Raw genomic sequence first — 21,380 nt, 5'->3', positions numbered from 1 at the left:
CTTTTTGATCAACAACACAAACAATGGTGGTGACACTTTCTGTCGAAAAACACTGCGGCATGATGGGAACAGCTGCAGTTGTTTACATAAATCAGGGGTGTTGAACTCCAGGTTTTGAGGGCCGGTGTCCTGCAGGTTTTAGATCTCACCCTGGGTCAACACACCTGAATCACATGATTAGTTCATTACCAGGCCTCTGGAGAACCACTTTAACTGGTTTTGAACTGGTTCTAACTGGTTATAGTTGTTGTCAGCCAGTTGTGGCAGATGACTGCCCCTCCCTGAGCCTGGTTCTGCAGAAGGTTTCTCCCACTTTAAAGTAGTGATGGGCAGATGAAGCTTCATGAAGCACTGAAGCTTTTCATCCAATTGGTTCATCCCAGCGCAAAGCTTCTTGAAGCTTCATTTGCTCTAGTAGGACACCTACTGGACGTAAAAATATTAGTTGGCATGAATTTGAAGTGTGTGGCCTTTTGCACACAGCCTGTAAATGTCAACAACAAAAGGAGTGTGTAAAACATGTATATTGTAGTGATGGCAGTATACTGTGTATATTTATACTGGCAGTATGGAAAATGATCATTTGGAAATGCTTAAAATGGAAATAATCATTTACTGTGAGGTGAGGTGTGGTTGGGGTATGGACAGTGGTTGTGCTCTTGTAACGTTGAGGTATGGACAGCTACACACTGAGGCGTCAGTCCTGCCCATATTCTATTCAGTAAAAACTAAATTTTCACTGCTTTTATAACCTTTAGTGGGGAGAGCATAGCTAGGATTTAATGATTTAACAAATCTTTTGAATCCTTTGTCCTCCACAATGCTAAATGGCTGGGAGTCCTCAATCACCATGCTGACCAGGTCTTCATCTATTTGAGATTGTTCTCCTGAGGAAAGACAATAAAACAAAGCACAAATATAAATATCACACACGTAACTTATTACAGCTGTATAATATTGTTATATCATTTAGTAACATTACAGCATGCTATATTATGATGGCATTTGATGGCTCACCTGGTCTTGCTCCACAATCGGTGTCCCCCTTATTCTCATGCAAAGCTCTGTAGTGCCTAAGCATGGATGAGGTGTTGTTGCTATATCCCAGCTCCCTGGCACATAGCAAACACTTCACCTTGTACAAAAGTAAAGCTGCTTAACATAAATTGTATTGCACCATCAGTATTATGAAAATACATCTTCTGTAGAAATTTACATACCTTGTTGGGAGGAATAGGATCAAAATGTTCCCACACAGGGGAGGACATCCTCCTCTTCTTAGCTGGCTCCATTCTCTCCTGACTTTCTCTCCTCACTCTCATAAACCTCCAAACTGTCTCCAAACTCTCACTAACCCCAACTCTCCATCAAACACCTACATTTTGAATGAAGTCTGAGGGGTTTATATCTCAGTCATAGCTCACGGCAAAATTCGAACCACTTCATGAACCAGTCACGTGGTACAGCCGGGCAGCGAGGCTTCGGACGTCATCATTTTCAGCTCCTCCCATAAATGAAGCAAGCCTCGATACGCACATCGCGGAAACGCCCCCTCCATTACTCGACACAAGCTTCGAAGCCTCGATACAGAACGTCACATCACTACTTTAAAGGGAGTTTTACGTTTCCATTGTGACAAAGTACATGCTCAAAGGGGGTTTAGTTGAGTGTGAGCTCACTTTGTATTATTTTATTATACTATACAGCACATTGAAGCAACTGTTGTTGTGATTTGGCGCTGTATAAATACAACTGAACTGTACTGAACTTTGCAACACCTCATAACAAACTCCTGACGTTGTAGTGAAATTTCAAATTTATGAAAATTTTAAAGATTACAACACAGAAGGTAAAAAAGATTAGTCTTAAGTTGTCAGTTTTGTTAACTTTACATTTAGACCAAAAAAATCGTCATACTTTTTTTTTAATACAAAAGATCCATCACCAAATGGTCTTGGAATTGTCGGCCAGAATGGCGGTAAACTTAGCAAGCTGCCTCACATGGTAAGTCACAAGCACAATGATGACAACTAAAATGGTATTTATTGTTAACTTTTACAGACAACTTTAAAAAGACTAGTAATAGAAGCTTGTAAAACTGAGTACATTCAGGACAATAAAAATCGCTGTGAAGAGCAGTTAGAGTACTTAGCTTCCACCAAGGAAATAAAAAGGATGCAAGAGTTCTGTTTGTGAAAAGTGGTTTGTGGGGACACACAACAGAATATGAATGACAGAGTGAATAACACAAACAGGTCTCCTCCCGGTGGGACATACCCAGAATACCTCATCCACCCCGGGAGGCATCCTTGTCAGATGCCCAAACCATCTCAACTGGTTCCTTTCTATTCGGAAGAGCAGCGGCTCTACTCTGAGCCCCTCCCAGATGGCCGAACTTCTTACGCTATCTCTAAGGGAGAGGCCAGCCACCCTTCACGATCTCGTTCTTTTGGTCACTGTCCACAGCTCGTGACCATACGTGAGGGTAGGGGCGTAGATTGACTGGTAAATTGAGAGCTTCTTTTTAACACTTAGCTCGAGGGACCAGTGCAGCATCACTACCTCTCTTTGAGGCAGTCCAAAAGTCTTTTTCATGGCCTCTCCAAGCTCCTCCCACACACTCCCATGTGCAGTTATGGCCAAACTTATGTTCAAACATGGTGCTCGTCATGGCCAAACTGTGGTTTGCACAGAAGTCCAACAACAACACACAACTTGGTTCAGATCCGCGAGGCCGTTCCTCCCAATCACACCCCTCCAGGTCTCACTGCTGTTGCCCACATGAGCATTGAAGTCGGCCAGTAGGACAACACAGTCCCTAGGCGGAGCACCCTCCAGCACCCCAACGGGAACTCCAACAAGACTGAGTACTTTAAACCTCTACTAGGCGCATAACCACAGACCCATTCCCCAACCTGAAGCCAAGGAAACAAAACCTCTCATCCACTAGGAGAAACCCCAACGTACAGACAGCAAGCCAAGGGGATACTAGGATACCCGCCCCAGCCCACCGCCTCTCACTCCAGTACCTGGACTCTGTCTCAGTCTTGCAACTCCAGACTGAGATAGAGTCCAGCCCCTCTCCAGGATACTGGTTCCAGAGCCCAAATTATGGATTGCGGTGAGCCTGACTATATCTAGCCGGTACCTTGCAACCTCAAAATGCAATAACTTCTCCACCAGAGAGGTGACATTACTTGTCCCAATTGCTAGTATTGTTAGTCCGTCACACAATGCACCCCAGCCCTACAGGGCCTCCTGTGTGTGAACTGAACAAATCCAAAATGCATGCAAAACTGATAAAATACGAAGCCCATTTGCTTTTTTATACATACTTATCCTAAATGTTTACGTTAAGACCAGAGTGGTGGCATATTATGAAAAGAGCCTGCTTAAGATAAGATAAGATAAGATAAGATAAGATAAGATAAGATAAGATAAGATAAGATAAGATAAGATAAGATAAGATAAGATAAAACTTTATTAATCCCTCAGGTGGGTTCCTCTGGGAAATTCAGTTTCCAAAAGCACAGCACCGAAAGAAGTTACAACAGGTAAGGGAGCACAACGTGAGCAGAATATTATATATACACGCACATATATAAATACAGATACATATATACTTGCAGCAACAAAAATATAATATTCCAGAAACACACTTTGCTGATCTGATCAGCTGTTCATAACACTTCCTACGTTGGAATAGACGTCAGCACAAACTATTGCATGTCCGCCATGAACTGCCCGAAACCAGAAGTGACGTCATTTTTGCGGAAATGTAGTTTTTTACCATCAGGGCCTCAGGGCCTATACTGGTGCTTGTAAAAGTTATGTTTGACTTTATGACTTTCTGTGTCGCTTCTGGGATGCTTAGGACTCATATTGCACTGCTGGGAATAGTTTATTTTGATGCATATGCTGCTTTTTTGCAAATTTGCACTATAATATTTATTTTCGTTTTTCCTGCAGTATATAAAAATTGGTGTATTTCAAAAATAAAACTATGAAGACACTCAAAATAAATTTCCTGTGGTGGGAAACTATTTTGTGCAACTTTTTTGTATTTACAGTTTTGAGGGATAAGCCTCTTAAATTTCTCTAACTAGAAATATATGTTAGAAAAACAAAAACGATTTTCAATTTTTTTGTAGTTTATTGCACTTTTTTGCAATTTATGTAATTACTATGCACTTAATGCATACATATTATTAAAATTTAGGCTGGAATGGTTGTATTGATGTATAGCAACTTGAAATGCTCCCACAAATGGCTCCACAGCATGTAAAAATATAATATAAGCTCTGGCGGACTTGGTTCTATGGTAGGTCTTAAAGGGTTAAAAGGCCAAATAGGACCAGATTGATTATAATGCAGGTACAATAAAACAGATGATGAACACAGGGTGAGGATACTGCTTTTGAGCCATGAGGCCTGGGTCACATCAACACCAAATGTCAGGAGAGGAACTGGCACCGGGAGTCTCCCCACAGCCAGGAAGCTAACCTCCGGTACCTTCTCAGTTTCACCTGGACTACAGCTCTCGTTCCCCTTTTCAGTCTCGTGGGGGCGGGAGTCCCGGTGGGTTGTGCAAAGTAGCACGCACTTAGTTGAGGAACACACAAAAGGAGGAGGGAAAGTTTTTCTGTAGCTGTCCCAGCTGTCACAGTAGCTCTCCATTGAACCTTTAATGTTTATCAGTGTATCCCAAGCATAAATAAAAGCAGCAGAAGCAAAGTCAGAACACAAAAGAATCATTCTCAACTTTTATAGTTTCATGTATGTTTAGCATTTATGGATAGCTGTTTTATCCTATACATTGTTAAAGGTATGCAGTCTTGAGACACTGGGCGTAGAAACAGCTGTTATGTCGCTTGACTGTCAAAAAGACAACTTAGAAGGACATGAAGTGAGCATGGAAGGAGCTGCTGCTTTTTTGGATTCAACAGACATGCTCAACAGTTTTGGTTTGCATTTTGAAGGCTGACAGAGATAGATAAACCTGCATCAGATTAATCTGAATTTGTTATATGCCACAGTTAACTCACTGTTCAGTGGTTTTCCACTACATTTTCAGGAAGTTTCTTAACTGTTTCTGCTGCCAAAGAATCAGTTTGTAACACAATAAGGAGAATTCTTGAATAGATTATATTAACGGACCAATAGGTTCAACTATAGGAGCACAGTGGTGTGTTTAAATAAGACACATAGAGAGGAATTTAACTGGAAAGAACCAACTGGCTTTTGTAAACCAAACCATAGGTTTGACAACCACAGGTTTTGGGCATTTTACACAACTGTGGAAACAAAAATTTTACATTTTTTAAAAAATGAAACTAAATAAATAAATAAAATAAAATAAAAACACATTAAACTGCTAATATAGAGACTTGGCCGAGTGTTAGTTCTCAGTTCTCGATTCTGGGTGCACCCTGGTAACCTGACTCTTAAGCCGTTATAGAAAACAAGTTACTTAAATTCAATTTTCATTCAAATGAAGATCTCACACACCATTCACATATGGAGAATATTCTACACAGCAGTCTATAGTGTATGTGACTAAAAACCTGAAACAATTCAGTTGTGCTTGATTTTAATAAAACACTGGTAATAATACTTGGATCAGAAATGGGATGAGCTCTTAAAAAGCTGGTAGTGGACTGAGTGAAGGGTTACAGGACAGTTTTACTACTGTGTCACAGCGATCGAGCCAACTCTGACAACATTTCCTCCTTTTATTCCAAGGAAAGGAGAGTTTCAGTTTCACACAATCTTACAATGAGAACAGCACACGTTAAATTGGGCATTAACTGGTGCTCAGGGACTGTGCAGACCAGCTCTGTCAGGTGGCCCTGTACATCTTCAACCTGAGCCTGAGCCTGGAGAGGGTTCCTGAACTGTGGAAGACTTCCTGTGTGGTTCCGGTGCCAAAAATCGCACACCCCAGGGAGCCCAACCACTTCAGGCCTGTTGCCTTGACTTCTCATCTGATGAAGACCATGGAAAGGCTCATCCTGCATCACCTTCAGCCACTGGTGGGCTCAGTGTTGGACCCCCTGCAGTTCACCTACCGTTCTGGAATTGGGGTGGATGACGCTGTCATCTACCTGGTACACCGATCCCTCTCTCCCTAGAGCAGGCGGGGAGCACTGTGAGGATCATATTTTTTGACTTCTCCAGTGCTTTCAACATCATCCAACCCGCACTACTGAGAGGGAAGCTGGAGGGAGCCGGAGTAGGCAAACAGCTGACTGCATGGACCATCGACTACCTTACCAACAGACCACAGTATGTGAGGCTCCATGACTGTGTGTCCGAGGTGGTAATCTGCAGCACGGGGGCACCACAGGGCATGGTTCTCTCACCTTTCCTGTTCAGCCTTTACACTTCAGACTTCTGTTATAATTCGGACGATTGCCATCTAAAGAAGTTCTCAGATGATACAGCCATCATTGGATGCGTATCAGACGGGAATGATCAGGAATACAGGGGGGTCATCAGTGACTTTGTTGGCTGGTGTGAGACCAACGTACTCCAAATCAACGCGGCAAGACAAAGGAGATGATCATAGACTTCAGGAGGAAGTCACCCCCTACAACACCGGTGAACATCCAAGGGAAAGACATTGAGATAGTGGACTCTTATAAGTACCTGGGTGTTCACCTCAACAATAAACTGGACTGGACTACAAATACAGACATCCAGAGTCGACTCCACCTGCTGAGGAGACTGAGGTCCTTCGGAGTCTGCAGGACTCTGTTAAGGACATTCTATGACACTGTGGTAGCATCTGCCCTTTTCTATGCAGTGGCCTGCTGGGAGAGTGGGTGCACGGACAGGGACAGGAGCAGGATTGACAAACTGGTGCGGAGGTTTAGCTCCGTGCTGGGATGTCCCCTGGAGTCTGTGGAGGTGGTTGGTGAGGGGAGGATGTTAGTAAAGCTGACATCCATCATGAACAACCCACATCACCCACTGCATGAGTATGTGAGTGGGCTGAGCAGCTCCTTTAGTCAGAGAGTGAAACACCCTCGCTGCAGGAAGGAGCGCTTTCGCAGATAATTCGTCCCAACAGCAGTTAGACTCTATAACTCCTCAATCACGATGTCATAAGTCACTGGACACTGTGAACATCCACGGTCACCACTTCATGCATAATGGACCTTCCATGACCTTCCAAGCTATATAGTTTATGTCTTCCATATTTCCAACTATATCCATAATCACATACTGTGTATGCTACCATTGTATATAGTGTATTATCTTGCTTTTTTTCATTGATAGCTTAATTGTATTTTTGTATTTCCTTCATATATCTGTACCTGAGCTGAGGTGATGCAAAAATTTCCCCGTTGTGGGATCAATAAAGTCTTATCTTATCTTATCTTATCTTATCTTATCTTATCTTATCTTATCTTATTTCAAACATAAGTAAAGAACTGAGTCATTCAAACTGTCATGACAAACATTTGTGAGATTAAAGGCATATTCCTACAAAAGCCTTGGCAACCAGGTCACTAACCCAAATACCTATCGTGTCCACGCCTTTCAGTTGCAAAGCTGACACTAAGCCTGTTCATTAAATATAAAATGATCAAAAATTAATGAGAATAATCAATAATTAAAGCAGTATTTGAATTATAATTTTGCTGAAAGTTTCATGTCATCTAGGTCTGATTCGATAATTCAGAGGTAACAAGTGAAAATATAATTAATAGGAATAAAAACTAAAAAAAACATATAAAACATTGCACGGCCACGCTGTGCTAATTATATATTTTAAAAAATAAATGTAGAGGTGGGAATTGCAATTAATATAAATCTCAAAGTGTTCACAACATTCCTGAACAGAAATAGGCCTCTGCACCTGGGGTGAGGGTGTGGCCATGAAAACAATGTGACATGCCATTGGATGTTGGGACACATAATAACATGACGCTAAGCATCGGCCAATGAATGTGAACTAACAACCACAAGGTATGGCTGCACTGTAGGAAAAAATCTTAATATAAAAGCATTTTACAGTTTTGTTCTGTTCTTCTAGAATATCATTAAAGTTACGTAAATAGACTGTGATTTCACATTTCAAATGTAAATTAACATTACATCACTGTAATGTAATAAAACATAATTTTCATGATTATTAAATGTATCTGTCTGTACATATGCATATTTAGATTGTTAAAATACATTCACAAATGTATCATGATTGAAAGATTGAACTTTTGAATTCAAATGTAGTGCTATGGAAAAGTATATAACATGATTCCTATAAGCTTGTGTTACATCACATAAGTATTATTATCACTGAAATTTAGGGCCATTGTGGCTCAAGAGTTGGCAGTTCACCTTGTAATCAGAAGGTTGCAGGTTCAAGCCCCGGCTCGGGCACTCTTGGTATTGTGTCTGTGGTCTAGACTCTTCGCCTACTGTTGATGTCCAGAGGGGCCAATGGTGCGATATGGCAGCCTCTCCTCTGTCAGTCTGTCCCAGGGCATGCAATCCATTATTATTTAAACCAACTGTTAACTGTATATTTCTGTACATTTACGTATTATGATTCATATTGCCACATTCATTGACCTTGCTTATAGGTAATTTCATTGTTTGATCACGTTAAAATGTAATGTCTAAAAGCACTTGGAAAAGGCAGAATCCCATGTAAAATTAGCGCAACAAACTGTATTACTGGGAATAACTGTATTTTTATGAGGAAGTTATTTTCTGTTATTTTACGGTAGTATTTTGGCGCCCCAGCTGCCGGAATATTACTGTTTTTTAAAGATGTTTTTTTTTAACAGTGCAGTCACTCAGCTCAACAACATCACAAATCACTTCATTAAGTTTTTCTCGTCACAGTGATCTTTGATACACAACATCTAAATAGCTGTCAAAATGCTTCAATTAATGGGAATCAGAAAGATTGGAAGTGTCTTTAATTAATTCCTGAATCTTAAAATGCATATAATACTGACTTTGATAAATAGCATTGCATGGCATACAGGACAAAAACAAAACAAAACAGAAAAGATGTTGCATACATTCACGCGCACGGCCAAGTTACAGTTACTGTGCAGCCTGCAGACAGCGTTTCTCAGCTCACACACTCCCAACAATGTTTTTAAAGAAGGAGGCTGCTCATTGTTAAGTTATGCTGAAGTTTAAATCATTAAATGGCAGTTACATCATTTAAACTTACAATAATATGAACATAAAACATGAATGTCATATTACAAAGTCGTTTCCTGACACTTGAAACATTCACACTCTTGGGTGGTTTGTCTTCAGGTTTTCTCACTTGAGTTTTCGACTAATGCTCTGACAATTAAGGCTGTTAGAAATGGCTCCAAGAGAGTTCTCTTAGTCCTGGTTTCAGTTTAGGTCAGTTCAGTTTTATTTATGTATCGCCAAGTCGCAAAAGTCACCTCAAGGCACTTTAGTTTCTCTCAGTACTTAGAGACAGTAGGAGTAGAGAAAACCGGTCTGGCTGGTTGTGTAGAGAAAAGTATGCACATCATTGAAGACCTACATAAAACCTTTATGCCTTCTGAGTCGATTATGGCGTCTGCAGGCAGAGAAGAGCACAACCAGTAGAGGTACCAGTCCCAGAAAAGGGTAGAGGGTGGCTCTTTCCCATCTGTCTGATTGGGTACTCCAAATTGATCTCTTGTGTTGGGAATGAACAGCTGCTGGTGCAAAGGACAGAAAAATGTAGGTGATTAGTCTGTCAAAGAGAATAATTTTATCATTAATGGTAGTTGTAAAAGTAATTATTTGCTTCACTGCCTAAATATATATGCAAGACGACTGACAGGATCTACTGATACACATACATATTATTAGTTGGTTTCTAAAAATCAAATGAGATGAATTCACACTGTTTTATTTACTTTGCAATTGCTTTGCAATGTTGTTGTTTTGTTTTTTTATATATGCATTTTTGGACTGTTCTGGATTGAATTCACCTTTTGTTGACTTACCAGTGACATTGAGTTGACAGCTCTCAACGTGAAAGTGATAACCTGTGCTCACCTCACACAGGTACAGACCCGAGTCATCAGTCCTGAGTCTGGACAGTTGAAGTCTGATTCGTCCTTCTCTGAAGGCGTCTTTGTCACTCTGGACTCGTCCTGAAAACCTTTTATTCTGAGACTCTGACACCTCAACACCTTGACGAAAATGATATAAGACTGAGGCTTTATCATCATCTTCCTTTTCACAGATGATGGAAAGAAAATTGGAGGGGGTATTAGTTGCAGTTTTGAATGTCCACTCCAGGGTGACAGTCCCACTCTCCACTGCATGATAGGAGGTCTGTGTCGCATTCAATGATTCTGTTGAGGAGATATATCGGAGCAGACACACTGAGAACTGGAACAAATCTGTTGTTGAGCTTTATTTGGAGTTCATAAAGTGAAGCTGTAAACTAACCAGAGACACATGAGGGGAGGATGACGAGCAGCAGGATCCTGCAGATCATCTTCTCCCTGTGAGAGGAGACAGATTGATTTTATTCATTCCTTGCAACTGTTGATCTTGTTCATTATCCTGTTAGGAAACCCAAGCACTAGAAAACAATTTACTGTTACTGAAGATATAAAAAAAAAACAAAAAAACATGTAATGAACCAACTAAGTTACTCACAGCATGTTTGGAAAAGTAAGAAAAGGTCTTTTTTTTTTTTTGAGCTAAAGACATTAAAAACAGTCACAGCTTTATTCCTGTCCGCTGTGCAGAGATATAAACAGAACAAAAGGTGACTCCATAATTTCTATTTCATAGGGCATTTTAGGGCATCACCTAGAATGTATAGTCTCCTGAAAGGGCTGTTAAGAGATATGTTGGAATAGTAAATTGTTATCTCCTGTCTCCCTTTCTCAACCACTTTAACTAGAGCCAGATGGAAAATCTTGCACGTTGCAGGACTGGTTATTAGGAGAATTTGTAAGGACTTGAACAGAGAACAGACATCTGTTATTGTTTCTCTGTTCAGAACAGTGAACAGAGAACTGTAGTGCAGATGTAATACAAATGTGTAACAACATAAACAATAGCATAGAAGAAACAGACTGAAATGGAACAGATACATTCAAGTAACAGCAATATTAGATACAGCACAACATTGTAGGTGAATTCAAAAACAATTAAAACACCAGTTACCCGAATTTAGGACAAATAGGCATAGACTGCACAAACATGGGAGGTCTGAGTCCTCTTTTAGACTGGGGTCATTGGTGGCCTTAAGACCATAAATCCATACTCACATATTTACAGATTTAGGTTTAAGTTGAAAGCCAATGATATGAAGTACAAAGAGAAAGGTTTTAGTGAACTAGAAGTAGAAAGTAGCATAAGATAAAATAAGATAGAAGTACAAAAATGTAGTTGAAAAACAATAAATGTCAGCTGGATCTCAATTAGTGGTCCACACAAAACACAAAGCCAATTTAGACCCAACGCAGCAGCCTTCACTGCAGAAGCTGAAGGTACAAATAGACTGCAAGAAAAAACAACACAGAAAATATCACTGTTTAACTTACAATTGCTTTGGAAACCGGATTTTGAGAATCAACCCTGGACTTAGAGCCGCACAGATATCAAGGCGCTGCTGATGCTTCAGCTCCGGTACAGTAAAGAGATCCTGAGGACAGATCTATATCCTGAGAAGTATGAAGAAGGAGTTAAAGAAGCATAGTAAAAGATCAACTGCGTACTCCTGCTGTTTCCTCTTATGTCAGGTAGTGTCAGGTCTTCAGTAATCCTGAGGCAGTGAAGCCCCGCCTTCTGTTTAAGTTGGCAACAAGTCAACTATTCAGATGACGTACCAGATTCCACAAAGGTCAAAATTTTAATTTCTCCCTCATCATCCATCCATTTGCTTATCCTTTTCAGGGTCGCTGGAGCCTATCCCAGCTGTCATAGGGCGAGAGGCAGGGTACACCCTGGACAGGTTGCCAGTCTGTCGCAGGGCCAACACACAGGGACAGACAACCATTCACACTCACATTCACACCTAGTGACAATTTGGATTATCCAATTAACCTATCCCCACAAGCTGCATGTCTTTGGACCGTGGGAGGAAGCCGGAGTACCCGGAGGGAACCCACGCAAACACAGGGAGAACATGCAAACTCCACACAGAAAGACCCCGGCCTGATGTTGGAATTGAACTCAGGACCTTCTTGCTGTGCGGCAACAGTGCTAACCACCGTGCTACCGTGCACCCTCATCGAGTCTTAATAATTTCCCAGGTCTTGAAATATCAGAAATTCATTTTTGAATTCCCCTAAGTCTCTGTGAGTTTGTTTACTAAGACTTTGGATCTTATTTTTATAAGGCTTGCCTCTTGTTAACATGCTGAGTAATACTGAATATAATTTAACACATTTAAGACCAGAATGAGCTGTAACGCAAACAGGATTTAAGGGTTGGGTTGAGAATATTATTAATAGAAGCTGTCAGGAGGAGCTAAAGTTTACCTTCGTTATATTTCATTTGCATATGACTGGAATGCAGTTTGTGAAGTTATGTTACATTCAAGTGTTCAAATAGCGTACCTTCCCACCCAGTATTACGCCAGCAAGATGAGTCACTGCGTCATTGTGATCGTCATCAAAAGAAAGCCTTCGACTTGTTTTCTTGGTGCCTGGGTTTGAGGTGCTCATAAATCACCATGTGCTAAAATCCATTTGTCCTTTAAACGTTTAAAGAATCCTCCAGCATGTGACAGCTCAGGCTGATTAGTCTAGACTGATTCAGTTTTGGTCATTAAAGAAAGACGTTGTGTGAAGTTAACTTGGCTTTAAGAATCCAAGCTTCATGTCATGTTCTCTTGATTTTTGTTGTAAGTCTTCATATTGTGGCCTTTGAAATTTTTGATTCATATGTGTTGAGGTTTGAATGTTTATTTTATCTTATACTCTTGTATTCCATGTCTTTAGTCTCTGTTGCATTTCATTTCTTGAGTTATTGTTTTTGCAGAATTTCAATTTGTTGTTTTGTTCTCATCTCTGATTGTTTTGCAGTCTTGGACTTTGATGTTTCTGGATTTGCGGTTAGCAATAATGGAGACAAGACTGACTGAATGCAGGGAGGAGACACAGAGACAGGCCAAGAAAAGAAATGAAAGGGAACTGATTAAACTAAACAAGGAATTAAAAACGAAACACCTAGATCACTGGTCTAGGCACTTGGGAAAAATACTAAACATCAGAGGACTAAGGAAAATAAAAAGTATCACATACAACTCCAGAAACAAATCACAAATCCACAATATTAAAAAGTACAAGGCAGAAACCCTGAGATCCTAATAGTTACTAGTAAGACTGGATATAGTGTAGCTCTTTGTAATGGGTATCTTCCTGCGTTGTCTCTGAGAAGATACAGCAGTTGATCAGATGGAGTCCAGTCATTTATTCAGTTTGTACAGGTATTCCCACAGCACAGGAATGAACACTTTGTATGCTTTGTGTAGAAATAATACACAACAATAAGCAACATTCATATTAATATTACAGATTACATGGGTTTATACAACAGCCTGCTAAAACCAGGAGAAACCTGGTGTTAAACCAACTAACACCTACTGCTGTTACTACATGATTGAATGCAATCCAACATTTCCATCTGCTGGTTATAATGGTTAACAGCAGAGCAAATTTGCAGCTGCGGCTTTATGTTTTGTCAAGCTTCTTTATGATAGTTGTTCTTGGACTGTAGGTTCCTGTCAGTACTGATGGGTTTTTACCATAAGAAGCTCAGCATCTGTACATCTGCTATAGGATTTTGTATCCTCTCTTCATTTCTGAAAACAACTAAAAGTATTGCAAACAGTGCCAGCAGAGCTGCCAACACTCCCATTAAAATGTAGAAACCGGTCATTCCTCCAATGTCTGTTGTCGTTTTTGTTGTTGGTCTGTGAGGTTGGAGCTGATCAGCAGCTGCTGTAAGAACATGGAGACACTAACGTTAATGATCAGAATCAAAATGATAACAGTTCAGCTCACAGTGATAGAGTTACGGATCACAATAAAATAATAATGATCTCCAAAAAATAATAACTTTAATGTGTAGAATAAAACAGAAACTGAAGGGGATAATCCTCCTTCCATAATTTATAAAATGAAGCTCCTGTTTTATTCAGTTTGAGTTCAGATCTAGCCTTCAATGTTTAGACGAATACATGAAAGAGTTTTGTGTTTAACTGGTCCATCAAAGTTTGAATAATAATCTGCAGGTTTTCATACATCATTCCAGACATAAACATGATAAACCAATTATTTTTTAAAAATGCAATATTTTAACTAAATAAAGATACCAGTTATGTTGAGTCGACATCTTCCAACACTGAAGCCATAATCAGTGTTCACCTCACACAGGTACAGACCCGAGTCATCAGTCCTGAGTCTGGACAGTTGAAGTCTGATTCGTCCTTCTCTGAGGGCGTCTTTGTCACTCTGGACTCGTCCTGAAAACTTTGCATCCTGAGACTCTGACACCTCAACTCCTTGACGAACCTGATACAGGATTGACGATTTATCACTAATGAAGAGTTCACAGATGATGTTGAGAGTTTGGGTGGATCTGTCAGGTTTGGTGGTGAACGTCCACTCCAGTGTGATGTTGTGGTTCTCCTCTGCCTGATAGCAGGTCTGTGTCACATTGACTACAAATGATCCTGTTGAGGAGACAGAGAGGGAAAGAGAGGAGCAGACACACTGAGAACTGGAACAAATCTGTTGTTGAGCTTTATTTGGAGTTCATAAAGTGAAGCTGTAAACTAACCAGAGACACATGAGGTGAGGATGATGAGCAGCAGGATCCTGCAGACCATCTTCTCCCTGTGAGTGACACAGCAAAAATGAAAATCTACTTCATTCACTGATGACAATATCTAATCCTGTTCATGATCCTTATTACACAGACTCACCAAAACTACAAGAACTACAACCACGGCAACAGAAGCATCTAGAAGAAAAACCTGCAGTGTTCAGAGCTGAAAAAATGCTTTTTTCTGATACAAGGTAGTGATGTGGTTCATTTTCTAAATAGATGGAAAAAATTTAATCTGTTTCTCTGAACATCTCCTCACAAACAAATGCGATGCTGCTACAGAAAGAAATGAATGAATTTATTTTTAAAAAGGTAAAATACAAACTCTGCAGTGTCCTCTTCTTTCAGATGAGTCAGCTCTGCTGCATCTCCATAAGAATTTGGAAATCTGTAGTTTCACTTTCACATTTAGGTGAGATTTTGCCAGTTTAATCTTACCCTACTTCTTATCATGATAGTGCAATATTCATAGATGCCACATGATGGAGCTAAGTGCTCATCTCATCCAACGGAAGTGTGGTTTCTTTTTATTTGATTTTTTTTTATTACAGTTTTTCTCCATTGGTGATATGTTTTGGAGGGAATGATCATTAGACTGAGAATCAACTAATCAGTTTAGATCTACAAGATCTATTCATTTGGAAAATGTGCTAAATGTGGGCTAACTGTATAACTGTAGGCTACTTGTACTTAATCATTTGCAAAGATGCACTGAGACAATTGAGACATGTACTAAGGCATTTGCCATTTGATAAAATGAATGAGAAATGCCATTCTGTTGTGAACATTTGCCAAGAGGTTTGGAGGTTTGTCCATGTTATTTTGAGAATGTAATTTCTGTTTCAAGAAATGAGCCAAAAAAATGGAGAAAAAGTGTAAATCAAGAATTGAATTCAAAATCCTGCTCCTCCCATACAAGGTCAAACACTATGTCAGTTTTTGAGAGCAGGGCTCTGAGATGTAACTTAGCCAGTTATTAGTTTCAATTTTTCTTTAATACCACAGGACTCTATGCTTCCCCTCACATTTCACATTTCATTTTTCTGTTAAAACTTTCTGACTTTCTGTTTAAAAAGACATCAATTTAGACATCAATAAAAAATGTCTGTATGCGCAGAAAAAAATATTTCGAAAACTAAAAAAGGGTTTAATCTATAAGTGAGGTTGCTGTGTGATATTTGTTGTGTTTGATTTTGATCTGTTTTGTACTATCAAGTTATTGTTCTGGGGTAAAGGTTATAAATTGTGATGTAGCTTTAACTGGGTATCGTAACAGCAGTTTTTCACCCATTGTGTGTTTCTGTGTTTGTTTATTGTCTTTAAAAGTCACTTTCTATTATATGACTTTTTATAAAGTGTACCAAGCTTTTTGATTGCACTTAAAAATGACCGCTAAACAACATGTTTTTAGTTCATAGAGTTGGTGGCATTTGGTTCATTTGGATTGTTTGATTGTTGTTAGATGATTAAACAACTATAACAATAGTATTATAGTATGGTGTACACATGGACTGAAAGGATTTTAACATATTAATAAAGATCTGTGAGGGAAAGGTCATTTTCAAATATATACATATACATATTATATTTTTCATGTTGAAAAGCTTTTATCTGATCAACAGGCTCAGAGGAGGGTTTGATCCACTATTTAATCTTAACATCTGCCTTCACTCATAAAAATGCTCCAAACGAATAACTACAACATTTCTATAAACGTACTGAAAGCATAACCAAAAGGAGAAATGAACTGAAGCTGAAGTGAACACAGAAAGAGAAACAAACTAATGTGACATGATCCGAGGAAGCCAGGTGTGGCAGCTGTGTTTGCATATGCAGTGAAACTACACTTCTACCAGTTTACTGTAGGTACTGATGAAACAGACAGGTACCGAGTGAAAGAAGAAGACATAGCAGACGTATGTATTTCATCTTTTTATTGATTTCATTGTAATTCTGTGTTTTCTTTCCTGCTGTGATGTGGATGATGGGTCAGCTTGCTTCCTGTGAAATTAGTTCAATATTTGAGTTACTACATATTATTAAGTTGAGCTAAGACCAAACCAATTGATTATACATGATAATGTTCTCCTCTGTAACGGGACCCTGACACAGAACATTTAAGAACCTTTGCTCTGGACAGAGAAGACTGAGGGAGACCACCCTGTGCACTGTCTCTGTGTCTGTTGGTTGGACTGAACCATGAATTTGGTCTTTTGTATATTGAGACACGAGTTATTTAAGTATATGATGGCCTTAAGTACTTTGACACAACCTGTTAATGCCACGGCCTCTGGTGATGATCTCTTTTAGTAATTTATCATGTTTCTGATTCAGAGAGTTGGATCAGTCATGGTAGTGAAACAGGACAGAATATTCAAAACTTTTTAGGGCTGCAGACTCGCACAGTCCTCAAAACAACTGTTATTATAGATTAATATGCTGCACATCATTTATGTAACTAAATCATCAATATTTTGCAGTTCAAACATTTCACTTGATAAGAAATTCAGTAGCCAGTGGCAGGAAACTCATCAAAATATCAGAACAAAGTAGTGAGACTATGAACTTGTTTAACCAGTCGAGCGGTGTAGGCATGTAAAATCATCAGTACAGTGAGCACCTGTATTCAAATTATTAGTATCTAAGAGAAAAACAAGGAAGTGAGGTACAGTATAAAACACATTGAATGTGGACATTTGGTGAGCTTTAATTTATTTTATGTTTCTGTTAAGAATGTGCAGATGAAACTGATTTCTTATTTCTGGGGTATGACAACTTTTTCATTAAATTATTATTTGAAGATGTTTAAAGCCGGTTGGAGCGGTAACTATTTTTAAATCCCGGTAGCACTGCAACCACCTAAGCTAGCACAATAATTTTTTTTGCATATGAAACCGGAGGAGTTGTACTTACATCTTATACCATCAGCTTGTCCTCGGTCACAGTTTCCTTCAACATATACCTTTGCAAAAACTGCATAAAAAGCACTTGCAGCAACAAAAGCATAATATTCCAGAAAGAGGCTTTGCCGATCCGATCAGCTGTTTGTAACACTTCCTACGCCCATCAGCGTGAACTATCGCATGTCCGCAATGACCTGCCCGAAACAGGAAGTGATGTCATTTTGCGAAAATGTGGGGTTTTTTTTACCATCAGGGCCTTATGAGCCTATACTTGTGTTTTTAAAAGTTATCTTTAACTTTATGACTTTCTGTGTCGTCTCTGGGATGCTTAGGACTCATATTGCACTGCTGGAAATAGTTTATTTTGATGCATATGCTGTTTTTTTTGCAAATTTGCACTATAGTATTTATTTTGTTTTATTCCTGCAGTATATAAAAATTGGTGTATTTCAAAAATAAAACTATGAAGACACTTAAAATAAATTTCCTGTGGTGGGAAACTAGTTTGTGCAACTTTTTTGTATTTACAGTTTTGAGGGATAAGCCTCTTAAATTTCTGTAACTAGAAATATATGTTAAAAAAACAAAAACAATTTTCAATTTTTTTGTAGTTTATTGCATTTTTTTGCAATTTTATGTAATTACTATGCACTTAATGCAGACATATTATTAAAATTTGGGCTATAATGGTTATATTGATGTGTATCAACTTGAAATGCTCCCAAAAAAGGCACTGCAGCATGTAAAAATATAATATAAGCTCTGGCGGACTTGGTTCTATGGTAGGTCTTAAAGGGTTAAATCCTGCTGCGGTTACACACAGTCAACAGTTTCTCTTTGGTTAGTTAAAGATTTGAAAGAAAATAATAAATGAATAAAAGAAAAAATATTTTAAATAGTCTCAAACTCTTCAAACACTGAGTGGAAAAAAAGAGGCCTTAATAGAAAAACAACAACAAAACAGGAACAGGTCATATCGTGGTGCAGACAGAGTGACGGAAATACAGGAAGTCTGGACCAGATCTCAGTTTAAAGGAATCTGATTCTTTGGGTTTTACCCGACAGATGAACAGAAAATAATGCTAATTTGAACAGGTTTAGTTCAGTGTCCTGAGAAAAAGGTTCTTTGGATCTGTTAATTTTAAAGCCTGGAGGAACCTGTAAGAACAATGAAACAGATGAAATATTTATTCACAAGTTTAACCTTTACTGTTTTACAAAGAACAAGAAAGACGGTTATGTAAAATTTAGCCTTTTGAACGTATTACTCCAGATCTCTTATTTGACAAAAATATTATATTATATTATATTATATTATATTATATTATATTATATTATATTATATTATATTATATTATATTATATTATATTATATTAAACACATTAGTACCTTCATATCAATCAAAAATCTCAATAAACAGAAATGAAGCAGAATTATTCTCACTTTTCTCTTTCATCAGGTGACTGCAGGTGTTAAAAAACATGGAAAGGTATCACACTCAACACCTCACATTAGATTCACTGCTACAAGAACAAATACAGAAAATATTTCCTTCATGCAGTAACTATACAACACATCTGTCTACAAGATAATCATCTGTTCTTTCTTATGTTATCAGTTTATTTTAACCCAGCACTGTTAGCAAACACTAAATGCTTTTATTTTGTTTCATTTAACACAAACATAATAAAAAATCTGCAGCTGTTATTATAAATTGTTGTACTACAGCAACTCATTGAGATCCAGTCGACATGACAGTAACTGATCCATCTCATCTGAAAGGAGACAAAACTCTGAAAACTGCAAAGACGTTTTTTACACAGCCTGAAATGTAACAGTTTAAAACTAGACAGACTAAAGAGGACAGAAATCATTCAGTGTGAAGAGCTTCAGACTTTATAGGCTTGTTGTTATATATATTCCTCTAACTGATGTTATTCCTCAGACCAAACTCTCCCAAACCTGAGCCTGAGCCTGAGCCTGGACTCAGCTCTGTGACTATGAGGGAAAGATCCAGTCTACAGGGAGTCCGTCCTGACTTTAAAAACAGGAAACTGTCTCCTGATGAGAAGTAAGATTTAACTGAATGTTAAACGTATCTTACAGCTGTCCACTTCAACTTGCCTTCCATGAATAATAAGTGAGAGTTCTTCTTCTTCTTCTTCTTCTTCTTCTTCTTCTTCTTCTTCTTCTTCTTCTTCTTCTTCTTCTTATGATTATTATTAATATTCACCTGGTAATTGGTCAAAGGATGACTTAATCTACTTTAAAGGAACAAAATCTGTTGCTGCTGAGGAGTAAGACAAAAGTTAAATTTACCTTATTACTGTTAATACAACTGCCCTTAGTCCTGAAGTTTAAGAGCTCCTGGACATTTTATTCATTCATTCTTCATTCACTCATTTCTTTTCACTGTGTTCTGTTGATCTTATGTGCTGCACAATAATGTTTAATATTTAGTATTTACTGTCATATTCCCATATATCATTGTGATGTTGTTTATTCTATTACTCTTGTTCTCTTCTGCTTGTTTTCTTTTTTCTTTCTCAACAGGTGATCCAGGTGATCGATATTGTCATGATCCGGAGTCTGCGACTCCGTGTTTATGTTTAGTTTATTAGTATTCTGTGGTTTTGGTTACCTTGGGTGTTTGTACTCTTCTGTTTCATGGTTCATGTTCCTATGTTCTATGTCCCCCAGTCTGTGTTAAGTTGGTGTGTTATGTCATTGCGTGTATGTGTTTCCTGTTTTATTGTGAAGGTCTGCGTCTTATGTGAGTGTTTTCAGTTTGTCTCCCTAGTCTCGTCACGTAATCACTCCCAGCTGTGTTCTCCACCTGTGTGTAATCTCCCTGTGTTCTCTGAGTGTATTTAAGTTGTCTCTTCTGTCTTGGTAGTTGCTGGTTCGTCTGTGTTGTTTCCCCTCGGTCTCCCTGCGTCTCTCCGTATGTATTTCCCCGGACCTCCCTGCATCTTCGTTTCTGGTTTGTGTTGTTAGTTTACCCAGTTTAGGTTTCCGGTTTCTTGTTTTCCCACCAGTGCTGTTTGTACCCACCTTGTAAATAAATATTCACCTGCACCAGAGCTGCCGCCTTTTGGGTCCTTTCTACAACTCCACACGGCTCGCCCCGGCAAACCGTGACAGATATATGCTTTTTTTTTTTTTTTTTTTCCTGCCCATTCTGTTGGTTTTTGTTTTTTGCCCTTCTCCCCCGTCCCTCTTCTCAGCTGTTTCTCTTTCCCTCTTTCTTTCTCCCCTTCTTTCCTCCAGTCAAGTCTGTCCCGTATTCAGCAAGTGAAAATTAAATAAACAATAAAAGGTGAATCAAATGGACCATTACGGCAAGGCTGGGATGGTCAATTTGGTAAAGTAAATCCGTTGGGCATCTTTCTTTGCCTTTAGACAACAATTCTGATGGCAAAAGAGCCAAACGGGACAGGCAAAAAAAAAAAAAAAAAAAAAGAGAACCTTCACAGACATTAATTCATTCATTCAATTTACAGGCTGTGCTAACTTTTCTTTAATTTTTCATTCATTTAATAATGCTGCTGTGGTCTCGTACACCAAGGCTCGTAATTTAGTGATCAGTGTAATCAGTTTAAAGGAATCAAGCTAAATCAACTTAGTAATAAAATATTCAAAGAAAA

General features: G+C 38.8%; 1 long non-coding RNA gene across 1 annotated transcript; it reads right to left on the bottom strand.

Annotated features, from left to right (window-relative positions):
* Positions 1-8,918: 8,918 nt before the first annotated feature.
* LOC143415689 (uncharacterized) lies at positions 8,919-11,722 on the bottom strand. The gene is made up of 4 exons (XR_013096119.1): positions 11,538-11,722; positions 10,429-10,484; positions 9,978-10,331; positions 8,919-9,683 (listed from the first exon to the last, which is right to left on the bottom strand). It is a non-coding gene; the product is annotated as an uncharacterized LOC143415689 (long non-coding RNA).
* Between the last annotated feature and the right edge of the window lie 9,658 nt (positions 11,723-21,380).

This window comes from Maylandia zebra, linkage group LG3 (genome assembly GCF_041146795.1).
Source record: "Maylandia zebra isolate NMK-2024a linkage group LG3, Mzebra_GT3a, whole genome shotgun sequence".
Lineage (NCBI taxonomy): Eukaryota > Metazoa > Chordata > Actinopteri > Cichliformes > Cichlidae > Maylandia > Maylandia zebra.
The sequence above is the reverse complement of the archived record's forward strand: the minus strand, read 5'-3'. Positions and strand labels throughout refer to the sequence as shown.